This window comes from Lolium rigidum, chromosome 3 (genome assembly GCF_022539505.1).
Source record: "Lolium rigidum isolate FL_2022 chromosome 3, APGP_CSIRO_Lrig_0.1, whole genome shotgun sequence".
In the NCBI taxonomy this organism is placed as follows: domain Eukaryota; kingdom Viridiplantae; phylum Streptophyta; class Magnoliopsida; order Poales; family Poaceae; genus Lolium; species Lolium rigidum.
The window spans coordinates 10,297,755-10,307,725 of NC_061510.1; the positions used below are offsets into that span (position 1 = coordinate 10,297,755).

The window sequence follows — 9,971 nt, forward strand, 5'->3', positions numbered from 1 at the left end:
GCACAAATTGATGGTAGGTTACTTAATTCGGTCTATTCAGTCTTGTTCGGTTGGTGGGGCTAACCGAATTCTACCAAATTTAATTCGGTTAGTATAAATGGAAACCGAAAAAATAGCGGTTAATGGAAAAACCGATATTTCGGTTAGTTCGGTTTCGGCTTCGGTTCGGTTTTCGGTTTCACGGTTTTTATGCCCACCCTGACTTGCAGCTAACACCAGTACTATGGTCACCCCATCCATGGTGGCCTAGCTAAATATCAGTATAGCACAACCCTGGTCTTTATCCAACGGAACCAGAGTCGCCAACATCTCCTCCAGCAACTCGTGAGTGACCTAAAACAACGCGCACTTCAATGTAAGAATGTGCAACATAATCATTTTTGTAAAGGATACATGTAAACTCAGATAAAAAAAAGATACATGTAAACTTAATGACATGTCATTAAAAAGAAAAACTACCCCTCCATAATATTTGTCGTGTTTTAGTTCAAATTTTAACTGAAACCACGGAATGTAATATGGATCAGAGGGAGTAACACCTGTACACATTTCTCACCATGAAAGAAAAACCCTAACATAGTAGCATCGAGACCCCTGAGCAAATATGTCGTATATGCCTACAATGTCATGATCCATTATATTCATTGCTAAAAAACAATGATCACATTTAAATTTAGGATAAAGGTTGACAACTTAAATGTAAAGGTAAATAAACTTGAACAAAGCAATAAGCTCAAAAAACGTAAAGGTTTATGCTACAAAAAAATATTGGTCAATATATACGTTTCACCACGGAATAGTGCAGACAAGTTGAAAAGCTCAAACAAAATTGCACCGACGGCCAAAAAAATAAAGCAGTCGACAGAGCCAAGAAATAAAGCAACAATAAAAGAAGCATGAGAATTACATGTCTTGTTGTAGTGAAACGGTCTGATCATCGCGCCGTACGGCTAAGCCATCATGCTCATCACAGGTAGCGGCCACATTGATTATTGGTTTGTTATCTGGATATTAAGATCATAATCAGACACAAATTTTAACACAAGCACCGAATTATGTGAAATGAACATGAGTACAAATTACAAGCTCTAGGAAAATGCAAGAAATTTCTACCAAATAGGGAAAAACCATGCATTCAGGTTATATACCATCTAACACAAACACAACCATCTCCACCAGAACTAAGGATTTTAAACAAGCTATCTTAGCTTCACACCAAAATCGCACCTTTCACTGGTTTCAATGTGGACATGAATGCTCTCACTATATTTTGTAGCACCTCTTAAACTTCAGAAAGGGTAAAAAAATTACCTAACACAACTAAGAGGTGAAAGACCTCCGCGTCTCCTTCACACATGGCAACCCGCTAGTGTCCATCACACAAACCCATGGCCACGGCGTCCTCAAAACAGTAAATGTCCTTAAAACATATATAAGTATAGGACACATAGTAAAGATGAAGATGATAGGATTCCGCTAGTTGTCTTCCTTGGCATACAAGACTCAGATGTGTATCAAGTGGGGTTGTCTTCCTTGGCATACCAAACACAGATGTGTACCAGACTCAAATTTTTATTATGTTACAAAGGAACATAAAACACACTTGAAATAAGCATAAGAGTGCAAGGGATAAATGGCATGAAAGTTTACTGTACCTACCCAAAATTGGCATCATTGTATAAGCAAAAGAGCAAAAAGGACAACACTTATAACTAAGAATTTAGTCCATGTACAGAAATAATAACTACAAGGAAATCTAGCTAAGGAAGATCATATCGTGAATAGAATAAATTATAATAGCTATTGAACGCAAGTGCAAATAGCCATTTGTACACAAAAATGCGATGATCATGTGAGCAGAATAGTGTGAATCTGGAGATGCTTCAAAATAATATGCAGATTTACCTATGATGATGCACAATTTGGCTTCTAGGATTTTTCTTCCACCCGGAATGTATGAACAACTCGGCTAATCAAATTTTAACTCCACTGGAATCCAGGGAAGCAAGTCATCTAGATATGTCTTCATCTGTTCACGCTCAGAAGAGCTCCATAGTAACCTGACAAAAAGAAGACCATCCAAATGAACTATGTATGCATCTCACTAAAATTGTTTTTCTTTCCCTTTCAGTTGTAGAAAAAAATTGATTGTCCCACACAAAATGAAGCTAGTCATTTATTTCTAATGTTCAAGAAATTAAGCTGGACATATGCCTTTATAGAGTAAAAAAATATATGGTAGGTGGTATTTGGTTGCTCATTTAGAAAAGGGTATTTTCCTTTTGAGACCCAACAGTAAAAAAAATGTCAATAACATGTGAGCAGAATAGTGTGAATCTGGAGATACTTCAAAAGAATATGCAGATTTACCGTGCACCACCAGCCCGTTGCAGATCCTCCATTCCACAGCCTCTGTGCAACGATGGCGGCTAGCTCTGCCGTCAATATACCCGATCCTTCCTGGTGAGACTGATAGAAAGGAGATGCTAAATTGTTGTGAGTTCAGAACCTTAAATCTGAGGAGAATGGGCTGGTGAACTTTTTTTCAGATCAATTGCAGACTTGATTCACGGGGACATGGAAAGAAGAAGGAAATGAATTGGGAAGATGCTGGACTGGATCGTGGTCTTTTGATCGGATGGATTGCATCCTGTATGAAAGTCTGAAAACCAAGACGACATGCAAAGGAGAGGGGCAAGTCACGGCGAAGAGGATCATGTGACCACCAGCGACAGCTTCCCTGCCCATCACCACTGCTCCTACTCACTTCCTCTCCTCTAATTTCTCCACCCCCTCTATCTCCCCGACGCAGACAAATCGGGGCGGGACAGTACCCCTCAGACTCCTCTCCCCGAAGATGGAGGTGAATGCCGGCTAGGCTGGGCGAGACGCCGAAATCGCACGCAGCAAGGCTGCCGATGCGGAGCCGCGCAGGTCTTGGGCGGAGGATTTGTCGGCGACAGGTGCTCGGGATACAATTTTGATGAGCAAGCCGACGCCGCTGGTCGCCCACGGCCGGCCAACAAGCAGGGAGGAGGCACCAGCTGGTGCGATCGCCTGCGTATTCCCCCGCTCGCGTGCTCGAGAGTTGCAGCCGCGCTCGTACGCTTCAGTAGCGGACCCGTGTATGTGCCTTGGGGGCTGCGACATCATGTTCCGTCGCCGGCGCGAGATGTTCTCGACCCAGTCCAAGGCTCGACCTGCGGTTGCCCAGCGCTGGCAAGGGAGCGGAGGGAAGTGAGGGCGGTGGTGCTCCTGTCCGAGGCGTGCGCGGCGGGCAGGTGGCCCGCAGGTGCATCCGCACGTCCACGGACGGGACTCATGAGTCCATGGTTGGTTCTAGAAAAGGCGTGGTCAGCGATTTCTCCGCCGGTGAAGGATACAATCTGCAGGATGCGGCGGATAGCAGTAGGAATGAGCAGCGACGGCGGGGCGGAACCCTAGCATACTGGCCTGGGAACGAACGATTTAATCGACATGGTGAGGAGATGGTTGGATAAGATGGGCCTGGCCCATGTGGTCGTCGTGCGGTCGGTGGGACGTGGGATGGACGACGACGAACGGACAGAGGAATTGACGTATTGGGCAGAATACGGAAACAGTTTAAACTTTTTAAGTAGTAGAGATTCCAGTTGGTCGTACGTACGTTTGGTGAAGGAGATTGGGAACATCCTGACCGCTCAATCTGCATCCGATGGCATGATAGTAGTTGGCTTGTGTATTTACGGTTCTCTGCCACCGATAAGTGAAAATCAACGATCCAACCAACGCAAAAGAAAGCTACATGCCCGATCCTCCCATGGAACCCTAGCACAGGGTCCCGCTGCCTCCTCTCTCCCCAGCCGCCGCCGCTCACATCTCTCCCCCGCCCCAGCTGCAACAGGATGATTGCGCGTGTGCTTATGATGGTCGTGGCAGTGGCGTCGCTGCGTGGCCGAGCGGCCCGAGCGGAGGGACGTGGTGCGTAGGCTGGCCTGTCGTCCATCTCGGCGGCGGATCCACGGAGATGGCAACACGAATGGTGTAGATCTGGTAAACTCCGCACCGGCCCCTCCCACCCCTCCTTAGCCTCTCCAGTACTCCACCTCCTAAGCTCGTTCATCGCCTTCCTCTGGTGCTGCCTCTAGGAGATCCAACAAGACCACACGGGAGAGGAGCCACGCTCAGGACGGCCGCTTTTGGGAGCCCCCATAGCCATCGTGGACACGGCACTCACCTCCTCCACCGCGTCACCATGGTAGACCGACCTCAAGGGATCTACGCCTCCTTGTTCTGCGCAAGGAGACTGAATATATTTTTGATTTGACTAGCACCTGTTATTTTTTTCTTTCTAGATGCCAGAAAAGAGAAGTGGGGAAGATGACCGTAGAGGAGTCGAGCCTTGGGTTTTCTTGTTCTTGCTATTTCCTCTGAATGGGCTGGGTGCTAATTGATGTCCTTCTTGCTAATTCCTCTGAACGGGATGGGTGCTAATTGATGTGTCCTTAATTTGGATCAGTTTGGGGTGCTAATTCCTCTGAACGGGCTGGGCTATTAAGATGTTGGTTACATATTAAAAATATACCGTGTAAGTTACTACTTTAATCAACTCCAAGTTTTTATTTTCGATCAACACGTACATGTATATATAACGAACTTTCAGTGTTCCCCATGGTTTCAATGAGGGTGTCAATAGAACTTGAGAAATAAAAAAATTGAGTGATATGGATTTTTGCATGTAGCTCACCGTAAGTTCTGGTAGCAGTAAGTTTTATTTTTTCAAATAGTTTCAGTTTTACACATGTGTTTTGTTGTGCTTACTGAGTAATACAATATGCTTCTCACACTACAATTAAAATTATCCACGGCCAATTTTATCACTGTTAACATAATTCGAGCAAGAGCTGCATATTTTTTGTGCATTTCAATTAGTATTTCCATCAACACTGTCACCATGTTGAGCTATTCATGTGATGGTTGTATCTCCCTGTTAAGATAAAATGAAGGTCATACCTGCACAAAAGGCTATGTATTGTACTTTAACTGAAATTTGCCCCGTGTGAAGCTAATAAGCGATTTTGTTCTCTGCACATTCTTTATGTTTCCAGGGATACGTTTTCATTGAAACTGATCGCAAAGATGCAATCAGTGGCTCGCTTCTTGGCTGCCAAGAATCGTGGAGAAGTAAGTACCTGACCAACTTCGGGAAGATACTGTGGACAAGAAGCACAAGGTTCTTTCAGTACCAGTAACCCAATAAAATATTCAAAATTTGCAAATCCTAGAAATGTTCACAGAGATGGGGAATGACAACTTAGAGATCAAGCTGAGGCAAGTGTTCCAGCATCCAGCTTCGATTTTCTTTTTTTTCCATTTTACCTGCAACACTTCAATGTTCATACGACCCAATTGTTGTGGATGATGACTGCATGCAGCCCAAGAGCTGATCTCCATCGAGGAGGTGCTCCAGAACAGCGAGACAACCCGAGAGACTAGATGGTCAGTTGGGGTTTCGAAATTAATAGCTTCCATAGTTGCGACTTGCAAGTTTAGTGTTACAACTTTCTTGCGTGGAATATTGTTGCCTCTAATGTTAGTATTGAATGGCCCTAAATTTAGAATAGTGGTTCCTTGGATTTGACTGGTGACCTTGGTTCATAACATACTAACGACCTACTATTTTTGTGCATTTTTGAATGACTGAAAAAAGCATGTGGAGCTACTTAAGTATGTTTGCACTCATTTGTGAATATATTCATGGATAATACATGTTGAGTTCATTTTTGTTGAGAGATCTAGAGTCGAGTCCTATTTTTGGATGGTTATATGCACTTCATGTTGTGAAAATTAGCATATCTAAAATACATGTGTTTGGTCCATTAATGAAGATTCTGGAACCGTTTATGCCATTTCATTTGATTAGTAAGAGAAGTAATTTTCAGTTTTGACATGATAGTATCAGTATGCGGTTTTGGTTGGAATAATATTAGTGATTTGGAGATCCAGTGCCTCTTGTAGGATTCATGTATCATTTTCAGTCATAACTCCCACTAACCAGATGTGTTGTAGTTTCTACTCTCGTGCAATGTGTTATTATTAATACAAATGTTGCTATGCTGACTGTGATTCCATGTTACAGTTTCCAAGGTGGGCATCTCTGAAAGGACACACACACCTCACGGTGCAATATCTTGTGGAGTAATTTGCCTGAAGACAGATGATATGGAAGATGCCTTTGATAACTGCCATCAGATTAGGCTATCCACCAGTTTGAGCCCACTGACTCAATTTCGTGTTCACTTTTAATTTCTTGCAAGTTTATGTGCACATTTTTTTAGGGAAAATGACGTTACAAACGAACATGATTAACCTCAGTGCAATTTTTATATACAGCTGCTCGTTATATACGGCCATTCACTTTCTTAACTGTTATTTTCAGTTGTTTTGTTTAGTATTACTTTAGTGCTATCACATGTATACGTGAGATAGCTGAGAATTATGATGATGCTTTATATTATCTAGGGAACATTGATCATGCCATAGAAGGTAATATTTTTTGGGCAAGGTTCTTCCCGTTACAAAGAGCAAAGCTTAGCAGTTTGCTTTTCATTTGCTGGTTGGAGAACGGTATTCATGCTAGCAAGGTTACCTGATCAACTCATGACTGTCTAGAGAGGTATTTGATGATTTGTTGAGCATTTGTGTTGTATATTACATCTTCTTGATATTCAGTAGGAATTATGTTGTAGATTACATGTTCTTATTTATTGTGGTAAAGGATATACTTTCATGGTTTTTTTTTCACAGATGTAAGTTAACTTAGCCCATAATCTTTCACTCACAATGCTAGAAAATGTAACCAATACCATTTCTAATTGATACTGACATCCATTTTCAACATGGGCACTTTTTTCTATTAACAAAAGCAAATAATTATTTGATTCTCCAGAACGTATATACTATATCCATGAGTTCTATATTTGTCGTGCCTTGATGATTATTGCAGTAAACTTTCATGTTTGCAACTTTCCAGTTTCATTTATTTGTGCAACTTGAGTGCTATATGATTGACTATGCATAGTCTAGAACAAACCGTTTGGAGATAATTTCTTCATGTTCAGCGAATTCTGTTGCAAAACCTACTTGAGTTCACCAATCCTAAAGTAATATAACTTGATAATTATGTAGCTTTGGAAATTTGTAACGCGTTTCAGAATTCTTCATTTATGCATGGATTCATTAACAAAGTGTAGACTCTGATGCGAAGGGGAGAACAGCCAGAGAGGCTTCATATATGAGACCGATGGCACAGTGACTATATGTGATATAAACCGTCAAGTATAAGTACAATTTGCTTTCTCTTGAAAACAAGGATTTTTATGTATTACAACAGACTTGTAAAACATGAAATTTGGGATTTGTAATTCTGGTTTTCAAACTTGTCAAAACTATGATGGCAAGCATCGTGTGTAACTGCAATTATGTAGTAGATCTTAAGCGTATCACATGGTGTAGATGTTGGCTGATAAGAGGTAACTAATTGGCTTTTCGATTTCTATACACACGATGTAGAATTATAGCTTTTATCGAGATACATTCGAAGTCAACTGAGGAATCTTAAGATTTTACAATAGTATGTGGCTAGATTTTTGAAAGTGTAAATATTTTCGTGTATTGTGTCTAGATATGTGAGATATATGACAAGAAAAAGAAATCGACATGCCGTGGCAACACACGGGCATTCAACTAGTGTAGATAAATCCTGGGCTAGCTACAAATCAATGTAGAATTTCGTATTTTGCAAATCTTTGTAAATTATTTGGGTTGAAATTCTCGCGCAAAATTTGAGAAATCGTGTTTAGGGTTCCAGATAGAGTATCTGTTCTGCGGCTTAATATTCTCACTCGAAAATGGCCGATGCATTTAACACATCATCTCAAGTTTAGGGTTTCGGATGGGTATCTGCTAGAGATGCTTTTATCGCACTTTGGCCGCTCGGGCATAGCGCAACGTACGCAGCAATGCACCCTGCGCCATTGATGTGTGCCTTGGATTGAATCAATCAAAATCCATGGACGATCTCGTAGCCATTCTCTGTTAACTGGAGACCAGTATTCCTCGCGCATGCTCTGTTTGCATGACACAGACCAGGTCTGCGACTAGCCTGGTCCACCTGGTAGACCGGTCTTGTTCCACCTTTGTGACTTGTCGCTCGACGCCCCCTCACCCTATAAGTAGAGCTCATCAACCGCACCAATGGATCCATCAACCAACTCGAAGAAGCAGGATATCCCATCTGGAGGACAGTGAGAACGCCGATCCTTGCTCTCCATCTCGATCTCCATCACCGAAAGCTTGAGCTCGATCGGATCGACAGCTAGCTAGCGACCCGCAGCTATGGCGTCCCCTGCATCGCCCACGATCCTCCCCCAGCTGCGGCAGTACGTGGCCTCGGCGGAAGGCACCGGCGGCCAAGGCGGGGCCATTGACGACTTCTCTCTCCCGTCCCCCAAGCTGATGGGGACGGTGGCAAGACCGGGGGCTCCTCCTAGACCGGTCCAGAATCTATTGGCCGCACCCACGCGTCCTGGCCCGCCGAGACAAGGCGCCGGCGGTAGTGGCGGCGCACACCACTGAGTTGGATGACATGAAGACGGTCGCGGGGACGACATACTCGATATTGAATAGTACTACTGGTACCAGTGTTTTCTTTTTCTCTGCACCCACAAATTGTGATACAGTAGTGTGCATAGGTATAGCTGGTGTGTATATAGTCTACATGCTTGCAGACCTGAAGTTCGGATAGACACAAGCATGGAAATCAGCTTCAATACCCTACTGTTGAGACATGTCATATTGATCCTGATAAGTGCATATTCTGCCTTGTCCGATTAATTTCTTGCCAAACTGCTTGGGAACCTTTGTACGCTTCTTTTATCAGTTATATAAAATTTACACCGCAGGATTTCACCTATAATACAGTTGTAAAAATAAATTCTGACAAACCCTAATGGCTCTAGAGTTACAAATGTACAATCAAAGGGGAGATGCTAAGTATCTCTGTTCTGTGGCGACCGTTATTCAACGCGCTAACAGTCCAGCGAAATTCCCACTAGTTTTTAGACACTGAAGTAAATTAGGCAACTTCCCTTCAAACTCAGAACTATATTCAAGAGCTTTCTCTTAAGATTTGGAGATTTTCCCCGAAATTTATTCGAAGATGTTAACTCAAATGTGCACATCCTAAAGTTAGAACCCTTTTCACTTTGAACTAATTTCGACTAACTTTCAACTAAAATTTAAAGGTGCCGGCTAAAATGCTGTTCTTAATTTAACTATATTGTATCTATTTTCCAATATTTCACGAGAGTAGAACATTCAAAAATTCAAATATTTTGCAACCCTGGCCCTGACGTGTTCTTTATGCGTCATTGCTCTAGAAACTTATGTGGAAACTTCTTGGATTTTATCTTCTTGGGAAAATGCATGTTGATTGCTCAGAAAATACATGTTCACTACTAGGAAAACCCTTACTGCCGGCGCACCTATTTGGGCTTCTGCCGGCGCACTGGAGCCCGCCGGTGTGAACAGGCCGGTGATAACTGGCTATTGCCGGCGCACCAGCCTGTGCGCCGACGGTAGCTCAGTTATTGCCGGCGCACTTGTCTGTGTTCGCCGGCAATGAGTTGTAGCTCTGGCGCACGTGGTGCTGCGCCGGCAGTAGATGCTGTCAGCAGTGGCGCGTCGCTGTGCGCCGGCAGAAGGGGGTAGAGGTGCGCCGGCGGTATAATCCGAAATTTCAAATTTTACAGCATTTTCCAGCATATTACAATACATTCACAATCCATGAAATACAATAGATATTTAGACAGCAGTACATGCAATATGAGAAGCATATAGAGAGCCAAGTTTCATTTCGGTATCAATACACAAATACGCAAGTCTCGTTTCGGAATGTGTTGATTCATACAACACATGTGCATATGCAACAC

General features: G+C 42.9%; 2 long non-coding RNA genes across 4 annotated transcripts; one reads left to right on the top strand and one right to left on the bottom strand.

Annotated features, from left to right (window-relative positions):
- Nucleotides 1–211: 211 nt before the first annotated feature.
- Nucleotides 212–3,056, bottom strand: LOC124694467. 2 transcript variants are annotated; one of them, XR_007000474.1, is made up of 4 exons: nucleotides 2,371–3,056; nucleotides 1,906–2,060; nucleotides 908–1,004; nucleotides 212–333 (listed from the first exon to the last, which is right to left on the bottom strand). It is a non-coding gene; the product is annotated as an uncharacterized LOC124694467 (long non-coding RNA). The 2 variants fall into 2 exon arrangements; XR_007000473.1 differs by lacking the exon at nucleotides 908–1,004.
- Nucleotides 3,057–3,952: 896 nt separating this feature from the next.
- LOC124694468 lies at nucleotides 3,953–7,535 on the top strand. Of its 2 annotated transcripts, XR_007000476.1 has the most exons (6): nucleotides 3,953–4,032; nucleotides 4,128–4,237; nucleotides 4,335–4,567; nucleotides 5,088–5,478; nucleotides 6,119–6,655; nucleotides 7,233–7,535. It is a non-coding gene; the product is annotated as an uncharacterized LOC124694468 (long non-coding RNA). The 2 variants fall into 2 exon arrangements; XR_007000475.1 differs by having other exon boundaries at nucleotides 6,119–7,535.
- The last annotated feature ends 2,436 nt before the right edge of the window (nucleotides 7,536–9,971 follow it).